Here is a 14,782-nt window from a genome sequence, read left to right as displayed (position 1 = left end):
CCCTCATTCCCTCCCCAACCCCACACTCCCTCCCTGGTCTCCTCCCTGCCCCTTTCCAAGTCCACTGATAGGGGAGGACCTCCTCCCCTTTCATCTGACCCTGTTTTATCAGGTATCTTCAGGGCTGGCTGCAAAGTCCTCCTCTGTGGCCTAACAGACTGCTCCTCCCCGGGGGGGGGGGGTCAAACAGCCTGCCCTTGAGATCCTGTTAGAAATAGTCCGTGTTCCCCTTACTTTGGAAAACTACTTGGTTACTGAGCTACTACGGGCCACATCCGAGCAGAAGTTCTAGGTTATATCCATAGATGGTCCTTGGTTGAGTGTCAGTTTCAGAAAAGACCCTGTGCCCAGATATGTTTGGTCCTTGTAGAGCTCCTATCCTTTCCATATCATACTAACTTCCCTTCTTTCATATGATTCCCTGCACTCTGCCGAGGGTTTGGTTATGAGTCTTAGTGTCTGCTTTGAAACACTGCTAGGTAGAGTCTTTCAGATGCCTTTTGTGGTAGACTCCTGTCATAAGTTCAATGCACATCCCATTTGTCTTTCTAAATGAGGATTAATCACCTTCGCCTGTGTCCACTTTCTTGATTATCTTCTTTAGGTGTGTAGATTTCATTATGTTTATCATATCTTGTAGGTCTATATAAGCGAGTATATACCAAGTTTGTCTTTCTCCTTCTGGGATACTTCACTCAGAATGATCTTTTCTGGCTTTCATGGTTTCTGTTGATAAGTCAGGTGTGATTCTGATAGGTTTGCCATTATATGTTACTTGGTCTTTTTCCCTTGCAGCTTTTAGTATTTTTTCTTTGTTCTGTATACTTAATGTTTTGATTATTATGTGGCAGGAGGATTTTCTTTTCTGATCTAATTTATTAGGTTTTCTGTAGGCCTTTTGTATTCTTATAGGCCTCTCCTTTAAGTTTGTGAAATTTTCTTCAATGATTTTATGGAAAATATTTTCTGGGCCTTGAATCAAGGAATCTTCTTTTTCCCCTATTCCTATTATTCTTAGGTTTTGTCTTTTCATGTTTCTTGAATTTCTTGGACGGTCTGTGTTGGGAAATTTTTAGATTTATTATTTTCGTTAACAGATACATCTATTTCTTCCATTGTATCTTCCACACCTGAGATTCTTTCTTCCATCTCTTGTAGTCTATTGGTTATGCTTACCTCTGCAGTTCCCGTTTTCTTCCCTAAGTTCTTTCTCTCCACAATTTCCTCCATTTGTATATTCTTTATTTTTTTCAATTCTGTCTTCATATCTTGAACCATTTTGTTGATTTCCTGCACCTGTCTGACTGTATTTTCCTGTTTGTCCTTCAATTCCTTTAGCTGTTTGTTTGAAAATTCCTCTGTTTCTTTTATTTCTTTCAGTGTTTTAAGTATTTCCTCTCTAAAGGCCACAAACTGTTTGGCTGCAAATACCTGTAGTCTTTATGGATGGCCATATTCTGTTTGTCTTTATCTTCCTCTATTTCTTTACAGATGACCATAATCTGTTTGTCTTTATCTTTTTCTATTTCTTTATGTATGGCCATAATCTGTTTGACTTTATCTTCCTCTAATTCTTTACACATTTTATTTGTTTCCTCTCTTATCCTCTTCATAATCATAGATGTTAGGTCATCTTCTTGTTTTTCAATTATGCTGGGGTATCCAGGGCTGCTTGCCCCTGGATAACTGGGTTCTGGAGATTGGTGGTTGAGATTTTACTCTGGTCTCTACCCATTGTGGTATCTTGGGTTTTGGGTGTTAGTTTCTGGTGGTTCCTGGAATTCTATGGTGGAGAGAATCCTCTTGGCAGGAAGATAGTTTTTCCTGAAGGAAGCCTCCTCAGCTTTTTGGGTATGGTCACTGAATGGCCGGTGTTTTTTCAGGAATTGCCACAGCTCACCTCAGGTGTACAGATCTGAGTGGTAGCTGTGGTCCTTGTTAGTAAAGAGGGCTCTCCTCTCACCCTGGGAAGTCCTGGAGACACCTGCCCTGCTTCTGGGTTTCTTGCTGTAAATTTATTGAGCTGCTTCTGTAACGTCGGTGCCCCACGGTTTAGTCAGTTTAATTAGGGATAACTGGTTGCCCTTTGGAGCAGTTCTGGGTGTTGATCTCAGGGATCCCAGGCTTCTGTATGTCTGAGGTTGGGTTCTCTGTGCCCCAGTACCCAAGCGATAGTCAGTGGCAGTGGCTCTCATGCGTGCAGAGGTTAGAGGCAGGAGCCTGTGGATAGCCAGAAACTTTTCTAGAGCTAGGTGTCCTGAGGTAGGGCCAGGTATTTCCCCTAATATGGGATTTTTGTCAACAGGAAGGCCCAGTCTGTGGTGTTTGGGTTGGTTCATTGAGTGTACAGGTGCAGGCGAGGTGGTGGCTCCAAGCTGGTGACTGGGCAGGAATCTGAGAGCTTTTCCTGGGAACTTTCCTATGTGTGCTGGGAATATGGGGGTAAGCTGACTCTAAGTTGTCTCCCTCTTTGTGGTGTTTTCTTCCAACCAGGACTCCCAGTCTCTGGTGCCCTGGGGTGCAAGTTCTGTCTGTGATGTATAGTTGGTGCACAGCAGGTCTCTGGGCTGGTGGCACACGCGTCTTCCTCTATATTCTAGGAATATACTGAGTGACCTAAGTCCATCCCCATTTGCTTCCTTCCCCATGGGGTTTTCTCCCAACAGGGAAACCCAGGATCTGATGCCCTGGGGCGCACAGTTCCATCTGTGATGGAGAGTTGGGCACACAGTCTCTGTGCTCGCAGATGGAGTCCAGTTCAGTTCTGAAGGCACGCACCTGCCATTCTGTGGGACCTTTTCCAGGAAAAGACTGGGTTACCTGAGGTCAGTCCCATTTCCTTCCTTCCCTGCGGGTTTTTTCTCATGACTGGGACTCCAAGTCTCTGGTGTTTTTGTGCCCGCCGTTCAGCCTGGGAAGGTGATCAGGACACTCAGGCATGTGGCTTTGGTCTGGCGACCAAGTGCCTGCATGACCTGGGATCTCTTCTGGGTTCTGGCTGGTGACGTGAGAGTGGACCTGACTGATTCCCACACTGTAGAGTTTCCTCTCACCTGGGAAACACGATCACTGTTATTTTAAGGCTCAGAGTTCAGTCTCTTGGTTGCTCTACCGAAGATGTTGTCCGGTCCTCAGACGCCGTGTCCTCCTGGCGCTGCCATCTTGTTACCCTCCTTCATTTGAGTGTCTCATCTTAGCCATTTTGATGGGTGTAAAGTGAAATCTCAGGCTAGCTTTGATGTGAATTTATTTCCCTGATGACTAAGGATATTGAACCTTCTTTAACTGTTTCTCAGCCACTCGATGTTCCTCTAATGAAAATTCTCTGTTTAGCTCTGTACCCCATTTTTTTAATTGGGCTACTAGATCTATTGCTGTATAACTTATTAAGTGCTTTATATATTCTGGGTATTAGACCTCTCTCAGATACTGGGTTGGTGAAGATCTTTTCCCAATCTGTAGGCAGTCAGTTTGTTCTGATGACAGTGTCCTTTGTTTTATAGAAGCTTTTCAATTTCACGGGTTCCCATTTATTGATTGTTGATCTTAGAGCATCTGCTGTTGGTGTTCTGTTGAGGAAGTTTGTCTCCTGTGCCAATGAGTTCAAGGCTCTTCCCCACTTTTTCTTCTAACAGATTTAGTGTGTCCATTTTTATATTGAGGTCTTTGATCCACTTGGGTGTTAGTTTTGTGCAGGGTGATAAGTATGGATCTATTTGTGTTTTCTACATGTAAACATCCAGTTAGACCAGCACCATTTGTTGAAGATGCTATCTTTTTTTTTCATTGTATGGTTTTGGTATCTTTGTCAAAATTTAGGTGTCCATAAGTGTGTGGATTTATTTCCGGGTCTTCTATTTGATTCCATGCATTCACCATTCTGTTTCTATGCCAGTACCATGCAGTTTTTATTACTTTTGCTGTATATAATAGCTTGGAACCTCCAGAAGATCTTTTATTGTAGAGAGTTGTATTAGCAATTTTAGGTTTCTTGTTATTCCATATGAAGTTGACAATTTTTCTTTCAAGGTCTGTAAAGAATTCTGTTGGTAATTTGATGGGAATTGCATTGAATCTTTAGATTGCTTTTGGTAAGATGGCCATTTTTACTATGTTAAGCCTGCCAAGCCATGGGAGATCTAGATACTGAAAGTTTTTTTTTTTTTTCAAGAAGTCTTTGACTTGCTTGGTTAGAGTTACACCAAAGTGCTTTACGTCCTTTGTGGCTACTTTGAAGGGTATTGTTTCCTTAATTTCTTTCTCAGCCCAATTGTGTTTTTATACAGGAGGGCTACTGATTTTTTTTGAGTTGATTTTATATCCAGGCACTTGGCTGAAGGTATTTTTCTGCTGTTGGAGTTCCTTGGTAGCATTTTTGGGGTCACTCATGTATATTATCATATCATCTGCAAATAGTCACACTTTGACTTCTTTCTTTCTGATTTGTATCCTTTTGATATCCTTTAATTGTCTTATTGCTCTAGCAAGGACTTCAAGTACTGTGTCGAAAAGTTATTGAGAGAGTGGGAAGCCTTGCCTTGTCTTTCAGTGGGATTGACTTAAGTTTCTCTCCATTCAGTTTGGTGTTGGTTGCAGGCTTGCTGTATATTGCCTTTACTAAGTTTAAGGAAGTGCCTTGTACCCCTGATCTCCCCAGGACTTTAAATATAAATGAATGTTGGATTTTATAAAATGCTTATTCAGCATCTAAGGAGATTATTATGTGGTCTTTTTCTTTGAGTTTGTTTAAATGGTAGATTACACTGATGCATTTTCATATATTGAACCGCCTCTGCATACCTGGGATGAATCCAACTTGGTCTTAGGATGATATCTTTGATGTGTTCTTGTATTTGGTTTGCAAGTATTTTGCTGAATATTATTTTTCATCAGTGTTCATAAGGGAGGGTGGCCTGAAATTCTCTTTTTTTATTGGGTCTTTGGGAGGGTTAGGTATCAAAGTGACTGTGGCTTCATAAAATGAGTTTGGTAATGTTCCTTCTGTTTCTGTTTTGTGGAACTGTTTGAAAAGCATTGGTGTTAACTCTTCTTTGAAGGTCTGGTACAATTCTGTGCTGAAACCATCTGGCCCTGGGCTTTTTTGGATGGGAGACTTTTGATGAAAGCTTCTGTTTTCTTAGGGGATTAGGAATATTTAATTGATTTACCTGGTCTTGATTCAGTTTGGCAAGTGGAATTGATCAAGAAAATTGTCCATTTCATTTAGATTTTCTATTTTTTGGCTTATAGGCTTTTGAAGTAAGACCTAATGATTGTTTGGATTTCCTCAGTGTCTGTTTATTTGTTCCCCTTTTCATTTTTTTATTTTGTTTATTTGGTTGTTGTCTCTCTGCCTTTTAATTAGCTTGGCTAAGAGTTTGTCTATCTTGTTGATTTTCTTAAAAAAAACAGCTCCTGGTTACATTGATTCTTTGAATTGTTTTGTTTCTTTCTAATTTTTTTTTAAGTAAGCCCTGAGTTTGATTATTTCCTGCCATCTAATCCACTTGGGTATGTCTGCTTCTTTTATTTCTAGGAATTTCATGGGAGCCTTTATGTTGCTTGTATGAGATGTTACAAATTTCTTCTTGAAGGCACTTAGTGTTATGAATTTTCCTCTCAGCAGTGTTTTCATTGTGTCCCTTAAGTTTGGGTATATTGTGCTTTCATTTTCATTGAATTCTAGGAAGTCTTTAATTTCTTTATTTCCTCCTTGACCCTGCTGTCACTGAGTAGCAAGTTGTTTAGGTTCCATGTGTGTGGGCTTTTTGCTATTTCTGTTGTTGTTGAAATCCAGCTTTAGTCCATAGTGAACAGATAGGATACATGGGATTATTTCAATCTTCTTGTATCTGTTGAGGCTTGCTTTTTGACCAACTATATGGTTTATTTTGGAGAAGGTTCCGTGAGGTGCCGAGAAGTAGGTAAATTCTTTTGTGTTTGGGTGGAAGTTTCTGAAGATATCTTTTAGGTCCATTTGATTCATAACCTCTGTCAGTCATTGTTTCTATGTTTAATTTCTGTTTTGTTGAACTGTTCTTTGTTGAGAATGGGTTGTTGTAGTCTCCCACTATCAATGTGTAGGGATCTATGTGTGGTTTCAGTTTTATTACTGTTTCTTTTACAAATGTGGGGGCATAGAGGTTTAGAATTGTGGCGTCTTCCTGGTGGAGTTTTCCTTTGATGAGTATGAAGTCTCCTTCCCCATCTCTTTTGATTAAATTTGGTTGAAATTCTATTTTATTAGATGTTTGAATGGCTACTCCTGCTTTCTTGGGTCCATTTGCTTGGAAAACCATCTTTCAGTCCTTTACTCTCAGGTAATGTCTATCTTTGTGACTTATGTGTGTTTCTTGTATGCAACAGATTTTTAGATCCTGTTTACATATCCTTTCTGTTCGTCTGTGTGTTTTTATTAGAGATTTGAGTCTATTGATGTTGAGGGAGATTAATGACCATTGGCTGTTAGATGCTTTGATTTTTTTGGGTTGGTTTTAGTAGTGTGTTTGTGTGCTTGGCTACTTTTAGTTTTGCTGTAGTGAGGTTGTTTGTTTCCCATTTTTCCTGAATGTAGTTTGATTTCCTTGGTTGTATTTTTCCTTCTAGTGTCTTCTGTAATACTAGTTTTGTGGGTAGATATTGTTTAAATTTGATTTTGTTGTCGACTATCTTGCTTTCTACATCTATGATGACTGAGAGTTTTGTTGGGTATAGTAGCCTGGGCTGATATCTGTGTTCTCTTAGAGTCTTCAGGATATCCGATCAGGCCCTTCTAGCATTTATAGTCTCTGTTGAGAAGTCAGGTGTAATTCTGATGGGTTTGCCATTATATGTTACTTGGTCTTTTTCCCTTGCAGCTTTCAGTATTTTTTTCTTTATTCTGTATACTTACTGTTTTGATTATTATGTGGCAGGAGGATTTTCTTTTCTGTTCTAATTTATTAGGTTTTCTGTAGGCCTCTTGTATTCCTAGAAGAGTCTCCTTAAATTGGGGGAAATTTTCTTCTTTGATATTTTAAAAAATATTTCTGGTCCTTTAAAGAGGGAATCTTCATTTTCCTCTATTGCTATTATTCTTAGGTTTTGCCTTTTCACGTTGTCTTGGATTTCTTGGACGGTCTGTGTCAGGAATTTTTTTGATTTAACATTTTCTTTGGTGGATACATCGATTTCTTCCATTGTATCTTCCACACTTGAGATTCTTAATTCCATGTCTTGTACTGTATTGGTTATACTTACCTCTGTTATTTCTGTTTTCTTCCCTAAGTTCTTCCTTTCCTTGATTTCCTGTTTGTGTTTTCTTAATTTTTCCAATTCTATCTTCAGAACTTGAGTTGTTTTGTTGATTTCCTTCATCTATCTGACTGTATTTTTCTGTTTTGCCTTCAATTCCTTCAGCTGTTTGTATGAAGATTCCTCTGTTTCTTTTATTTCTTTCAGTGATTTAATTATTTCCTCTCTAAAAGCCACAAAGTGTTTGGCTGCATCTTCCCACATTTCTTTATGGATAACCATAATCTGTTTGTTTTTATCTTTCTCTTTTTCTTACAAATAGCCATAATCTGTTTGACTTTATCTTTCTCTAATTCCTTATGCATTTTATTTGTTTTCTCTATTATCCTCTTCATAAGCATAAATGTAAGGTCATCTTCTTGAATTTCATTTATGCTGGGGTAGTCAGGCTGCTTGCCCCTGGATAACTAGGTTCTGGAAATGCCATATTGCTCTGTCTTTTGTTGGTTGAGCTTTTACACTGGCCTCTACCACTGTACTATCTTAGGTGTTGAATGTTAGTTTCTGGTGGTTCCTGGAATCCTGTGATAGAGAGAATCCCCTTGGCAGTAAGATGATTTTTTTTTGAAGGTGGCCTTCTGAGCGGTAACTGTGGTTTTGTTAGTCGGGGGGGGGGGGGCTCTCATCTCACCAGGAGAAGTCCTGGAGACAGCAGCCCTGCTGCTGGTTTTCTTGCTTTGAATTTAGTGAGCTGTTGCTGTTGTTCTTACACTGTGTTCTACGGACAGCCCTCTTGAAGAACCTGGGAGTTCCATGGTTTGGTCAGTTTAATTAGGGATAACTGGTTGCCCCTGGAGCAGTATCTGCAGGATGATCATGGAGATCCCAAGCTTCTGTGTGTTTGAGGTTGGAGTTCTGTGCCCCAGTATGCGTGGTAATCAATGGCAGGCACACAGCTCTCATGTGTGCAGCAGGAGTCTAGAGCCTGGAGCATGCAGGGACCCAGAAACTTTTCCAGAGCTGGATATCCTGAGGTTGGACCAGGTGTTTCCCCCACCATGAGGTTTTGTCACAAGAGGGAGACCCAATCTGTGGTGATTTGGGGTCCATAGTTCTTTCTTGGGTGGCACGTAGAGCACACAGGCAAAGGAGAGTGATAACTCCAAGCTGGTGACTAGGAGCCTCCAGGAACCCATGAACTTTTTCCAAGAACATTTCCATGTGTGTGTGGGGGAGGGGGAAGTTGGTCAGCTGAGTTCTGTAAGGTTGGACCTACTGTTTCCCTCACTGTGTGGTTTCCCCCAGACTGGTAAACCCAGTCTCTGGTGCCCTGGGCTCCACAGTTCCGTTCTATCTGGGACAGTAAGTCAGGCATGCAAGAGGTCTCTGGGCTGGTGGCTGTGTGCCCACCCATACCAGGACCTTTTCTGGGAATTGACTGGGTGACCTGAGGTTGGTCCCTTTTCCTTCCTTTACTGTGGAGTTTTCTCTTGACTCTAAATCCCAGTCTCTGGTGTTTTGATGTCCATAGCTCAGCCTGGGAAGGTGAAAAACACACAGGTATTTGGCTCTGGGCTAGAAACCAAATGCCTGCTGGGGCCTAGGAATTCTTCCGGGATTTAGCTGGGTGATCTGACTCAACTGATTACTACTGATTCCCACACTGTGGAGTTTACTTTCACCTAAGAAACACAATTACTGGTGATTTAGGGCCCAGAGTTCAGTCTCTTGGTTGCTGTGCAAACACTGCTGTCCTGCTCCTCAGACACAGTGTCCTCCTGGCACCACCATCTTGGATAGCCCCTCATTATTTCTTTATTTGGTTTCTGATTTCATGATCTGTCCATAAGCGAGAATAGGGTACTCTGCTGAAGTTTACCACTATTATTGTGTTGGGATCGATGTGTGATTTAAGCTTTAATAATGTGCCTTTTACAAATTGTGGGTATCCTTGTATTTGGGGCATAAATGTTCAGTATTGAGATTTCCTCTTGATAGATTTATTTCTTTGATAGGAATGAAATGTCTTTCCCCATCTGTTTTGATTAATTTTGGTTGAAGTTCTATTTAATTAGATTTTAGAATGGCTACTCAAGCTTTCTTCTTGAGTCTGTTTGGTTGGAGAACCTATTTCTAGGTCTTTACTCTGAGTTACTGCTTTATCTTTATTACTGAGGTGTGTTTTTGTATGCAGTTGAATGTTGGATCCTGTTAACACAGCCATTGTGTAAATTTGTCATTTTATTGTAGAGTTGAGTGCGTTGATTTGAGAGATATTAGTGACCAACGTTTGTTAGTTCATTTTATTTTGGTATTGGTGGGAATAGTGTGTTTGTGTGCTTGTCTTTTGATTTTGCTGTTGTGATGTTATCGATATCATGTGTTTCTTGGATGAAGTTGACCTCATTGGATTGGAATTTTCCTTCTACTATCTTCTGTAGGGCTGGGTTGCTACATAGATATTCTTTAAATTAGTTTTTATCATGGAATATCTTGTTTTCACCTTCCATGGTGATTGAGTGTGTATATATATATATTGCTGAGTATAGTATTCTGGGCTGACAACTGTAGTCTATTAGTGTTTGTATGATATCTGTCCTTGACCTTCTAGCTTTTATAGTCTTTGTTGAGAAGTCATGTATGATTCTGATAAGTTTACCTTTAAAAGCTACTTAGCCATTTCTCTTGGTGCTTTTAATGTTTTTCTTTGTTCTGTAGATTTAGTATTTTGATTATTAACTGGCAAGTTACATTTCTCTTCTGATGTAATCTGTTTAGTGTTCTGTAAGCCTCTTGTGTGTAAAAACCTTCTCTTTCTTTAGATTGGAGAAGTTTTCTTTTTTACTTTTCTTTAAAGTGTTTTCTGGTCCTCAGAACCTGGAATCTTATCATTGTATTCCTATTATTCTCATTGATTCTCTATTTATTCTTATTCTTAGGTTTTGAATTTTCATGGTATCTTGATTTCTTTGATAATTTGTGTCAAGAAGCTTTTAATTTAATATTTTCTTTGACAGCTGTATTAGTTGGTTCAATTGTATCTTCCAAGCCTGAGATTCCCTCCTTCATCTCTTGTATTTTTTTTTTTTGGTGATTTTTACCTCTGTGGTTCTTGTTCTTTTCTCTATGTTTTCCATATCCAGGATTTTCTCATTTTTATTGATTATATTTACAGTTTTAGGCCTTATATAGTGTTATTCCTTTTCCAGTTTGATTGTGTTTTCTGTATTTCTTTGATGACCTCTAATTGATTGTATTTTCCTATATTTATCTGAGAGATCTATTCATCTGCTCTTTAAATGCCCCTAACAACTTGATAAAAATAGACTTAAGGTCATTTTCCTGTGTTACAGCTGAATTGGAATATTCATTGTTATTTTTTTCCGGGAGAGGGGGCTTCATGTTGCCCTGTGTTTTGCTGTTTGTGTTCTTATGCTGACCCTCAGCCATCTTGTTGTCCATGGTGTCCTGTTTGTTACAGGAAGCTGCTAGATTTCTCGGATCTTTGTGACTCAGTGAGTCCCTGCCAGTCTCTTCAACACAGCTAATAGAGATGAAACAAAGGCTGGATTTTCAATCTCCGGAGTCTGAAGTCATCTTCTTCAGACTGGCAAGAGAAGTCCAGAGGGACAAAATTGAGTGCTATTGTTTTAGAGTCATCCATATTGTGGCTTCCTGGCCAAGCAGATATTGTACTTCTGGCACTCAGATTTGGCTGGGCTCTACCACGTTTAAACCAGGATCCTGCATGCTCCTATTGTCCAGCCTGTCTCTGACCAGTAGAACCTTGGAATGGAAGTTGGGATGATGTCCCACATATCAAGGCATTTTCCTTGGAAGCAGTAGGAAACCTAGGTCTTGTTGCTGTAGCTGAGCACCACTGGAACTGGGAACTCAAGCTTGAGTAGGCAGAAAGCTCAGGGCCCTCACTGTTCAAGACTCTGCTGGACCTGGGAGATGGCTGCCCGAAAGGGGTTGCTCAAACTGTATCCCCAGCTCCTGGATGTTTCCTCCAGGCCAGGAAACACCAATGTCAGTGTTTTGGAGTCAGCTACCAGGTCACTCACTAGATTCACAGTCTCTGATTTTCTGCTACTCATACACAGTATTTTACAGGCTGCTGCCATCTTGGAAGAAAACACTGATATTTTATAATATAAGTTTTCTGAATTAAAGCTACAAACACATGTGACTTTAACATGAATTGATAACTATTTTGTCATGTTTTTAGAGAATAAAATGGAATTCTGTATGAATTCTAAATTATCTTTCCTACCTCATACTACTGCAACAAAATGCTCAATGTGTAATTGCACAAAGACATTTCCTCTACTGTTGTCAAATATAAGTAAATGTTTGGAGCACTCCAGACAATTAATGTTATTATGCTTCTTTTCATATTAACTCTTACTAATCTCTAATGACATCCTCTTTTAACTGTGGAAGAGCATGATACCTCATTGCATGTTTACATAATGTATGTAAACAAAACTGATTTTATTGTTGTTTTTAATTTGATTAAACTATTTTTCCTAGCTATAAAATTTTCACAAAAGTATTTACACTATTTACATCCATCTATTTCCTAAACAAAACTGGTTCTAAAGCCTTGCACTATTTGTCCACATGGCATACGCTCTTACTAAGCCAAAAGTCTTATTCTAATACTAAATTGATTTTTCTCAGTAGCCCTGTTTTTAAAAAAATGAAAAATGGGGAGGCATCCAAGATGGAGGTACCCATCACACACTGTATATGATCAGCAGGACAGCAGTGACAGCACAACAACCAAAAGACCAAACTATGGGCTCCCGAATATCAGCAATTGTTTCCGAGGTGAGAAGAAACCCCATTGTGAGTGAAAAAAATTGGGTCCAATGTAAGGTCACCCAGCTGATGAAAATTCCAGGGTTCTAGCAGGTTTCACATTCCAGCCCCTAGCCACATGCCTATGTGTTGTGCTCATCATACCAGACTGAACTGTGGGCCTCAAAACACCAGAAACTAAATCTTCCAGTGGAGAGGAGACACCACACTGAGGGAAACAAGCAGGTCAAAACAGGTCACTGGACTAATTTGCAGAAAAGTTCCCTGGTTCCTGGCAGCACTTGATTTCCAGTGTCTAGCCACACCTGTGTGCTGCAATCACTTGACCAGTGAATGCTTTCTAGGGCATGCAGTTCCAACCTCAGGCCTCCTGATGCCTGGGAGCCATAGGGAACAGACACAGCTGCTGCTCCAAAGTTCAACCCATCTTCTTAGGGAGGCTCATGATACCTCTGGACTCACTGGTTCTCCAAGATGGTTGCACCCAGCAAACACAGTGTCTGAGCACAGTGTCTGGGCAGTTGCAGCTCATTATCCTCAGAACAAGAAAGCCAGTGGCAGGGCAGTTGACTCTGGGACTTCCTTTTGTAAGAGGAAAACCCCTGGGCTCCTGAGGAGTCCAGTTAGTCCACAGACCATACTTCTGAGGAGACCCTCGGCAGTTCTCTGAGAACCACATGTCACCACCAATCTGAGGCACTCTCTTGCAGGAGCATCCAGCTTTCTGCCCAGGACTCTTCTTCCACTGCCCCCTCATTCCCGGACTCCAGCAGGCACCACAAACTACCAGCCAACACCAGAGACAATCAAATGTCTAAAGCCCATCATAAAAACACAATCAACAAAAGCCAAAGCAATACAGCATCTCCAGAAGCCAGTTATTCCAAAGCAGGCATCCCTGAATATACAAACACAACTGAAATACAAGAAAATGACCTTAAATCTATGTTTATGACAATAATAGTGGAGGGGTCAAATAAAATCTGTAAAGAAATACAAGAAGATGAAGTCAAACAGCTTGAAGCCTTTACAGACACATGTAGAGAGAAATGAATAAGTCACTCAAATACAGAAAATACAATCAAGTGAATGAAATCAATAAACAGTTCAAGATCTGAAGATGAAAGTGGAAGCAATAAAGAAAGCACAAACTGAGGTAATGCTAGGAAGAGAGAACTTAGTGAAGAAAACAGGATCTAGGGAGGAAAGGATCTCTAACACAATACAAGAAATGGAGAAAAAATCTTAGGTGTAGAACATACAATGGAAGAAATTAATGCATCTGTCAAATAAAATGTTAAATCTAAAAAATATCATCCTGAGTGAGGTAACCCAGAATCAGAAAGACACACATAGTATTTACTCACTTATAAGTGGGTATTAAACATATAATATAGGATAAACATACTAAAATTATACTTCTAAAGAAGCTAAACAAGAAAGAGGACCCTAGAGTAAATGCTCAGTCCTCATTCAGAAGAACAAATAGGAGAAAACAGGGTACAGGACAGGAACCTTCCACAGAGGGCATGCTGAGAATCATAGCTAAACTTTGGGCAGAGCAAAGGAAATCTTATGAAATACGGGGGAGACAGAAGACCAGGAAGCTACAGGATCTTCACTGGGAAACCAACAAAGACAAAAAAATCTGGGCCCTGGGGGCCTTGCAGAGACCAGTACTCCAAGGATCCAACCAAGGACCATGGGTAGAGAGGATATAGAACCCCGGCTCAGATGTAGCCCATAGGGAGGTCAGAATTCAAGTGGGTTCCCTAGTAAAGGGAGCAGGGTCTGTCTCTGGCATGAACTCAGTGGCTGAATATTGGATCACTCTGCCCTGTGAGGTGCAGCCAGGCCACAGAGGAAGACTATGCATCCAGTCCTGAGGAGAACTGATAGACTAGCTAGAAGAGGAAGACTTCCCCTATCAGTGGACCTACAGAAGGACATAGGGAGAGAAGAGGAAGGGAGTGTTAGACTGGGAGGAGACAAGAGAGGGGGCTACAGCCAGGATACAAAGTGAATAAATTGTAATAAATAAAAATAAATTTAAAAATAAAATAAAATAAGAAATTCTAGACACAACACAACTAAGAAACCAAGGCCACCATGAAATGACCAAACTTAAGAACAACAGGAATAAAGGAAAAAGAAGAGTCCCATCTCCAAGACCCAGAAAACATTTTCAAAAAAACAATAGGAGAAAAATTTTTCTGATTTAAAGAAAGTGATGCCTACAAGCATACAAGAGGCCTAGTGAAGGTCTACTGGATTAGACCAGAAAAAAAATCCTCCCACCACGTAATAATCAAAATATTAAATATACAAAACAAAGAAAAAAGTATTATAAGCTACAAAGAAAAAGGCCAAGTAATGTATAATGACAATCCTATCTGAATCACACAAACACACACTTATCACCAGAGTCTGTGAAAGCCAAAAGGGCCTGGACAAATGTTATGTAGGCCCTAAGAGAACACAGATGTTAACCCAGATTACTACACCCAGCAAAACTCTAAATCATCATAAATGGAGAAAACAAAATATTCCATGAGAAAAACAAATATAAACAGCACCTATCTACAAATCCACCCCTACATAATATACTAGACAGAAAAATCCTACCAAAGAAATCTAACGACACACAGAAAAACACAGGAAATAAATAACTTCATTACAGCAAAACAAAAAGTAGACAAGCACACAAACACACTACCACAAC

This window comes from Psammomys obesus, unplaced genomic scaffold, assembly GCF_907164565.1.
Source record: "Psammomys obesus unplaced genomic scaffold, mPsaObe1.curated_primary_1811, whole genome shotgun sequence".
Taxonomy (NCBI): Eukaryota; Metazoa; Chordata; class Mammalia; order Rodentia; family Muridae; genus Psammomys; species Psammomys obesus.
Note: the sequence above shows the minus strand (reverse complement) of the source record.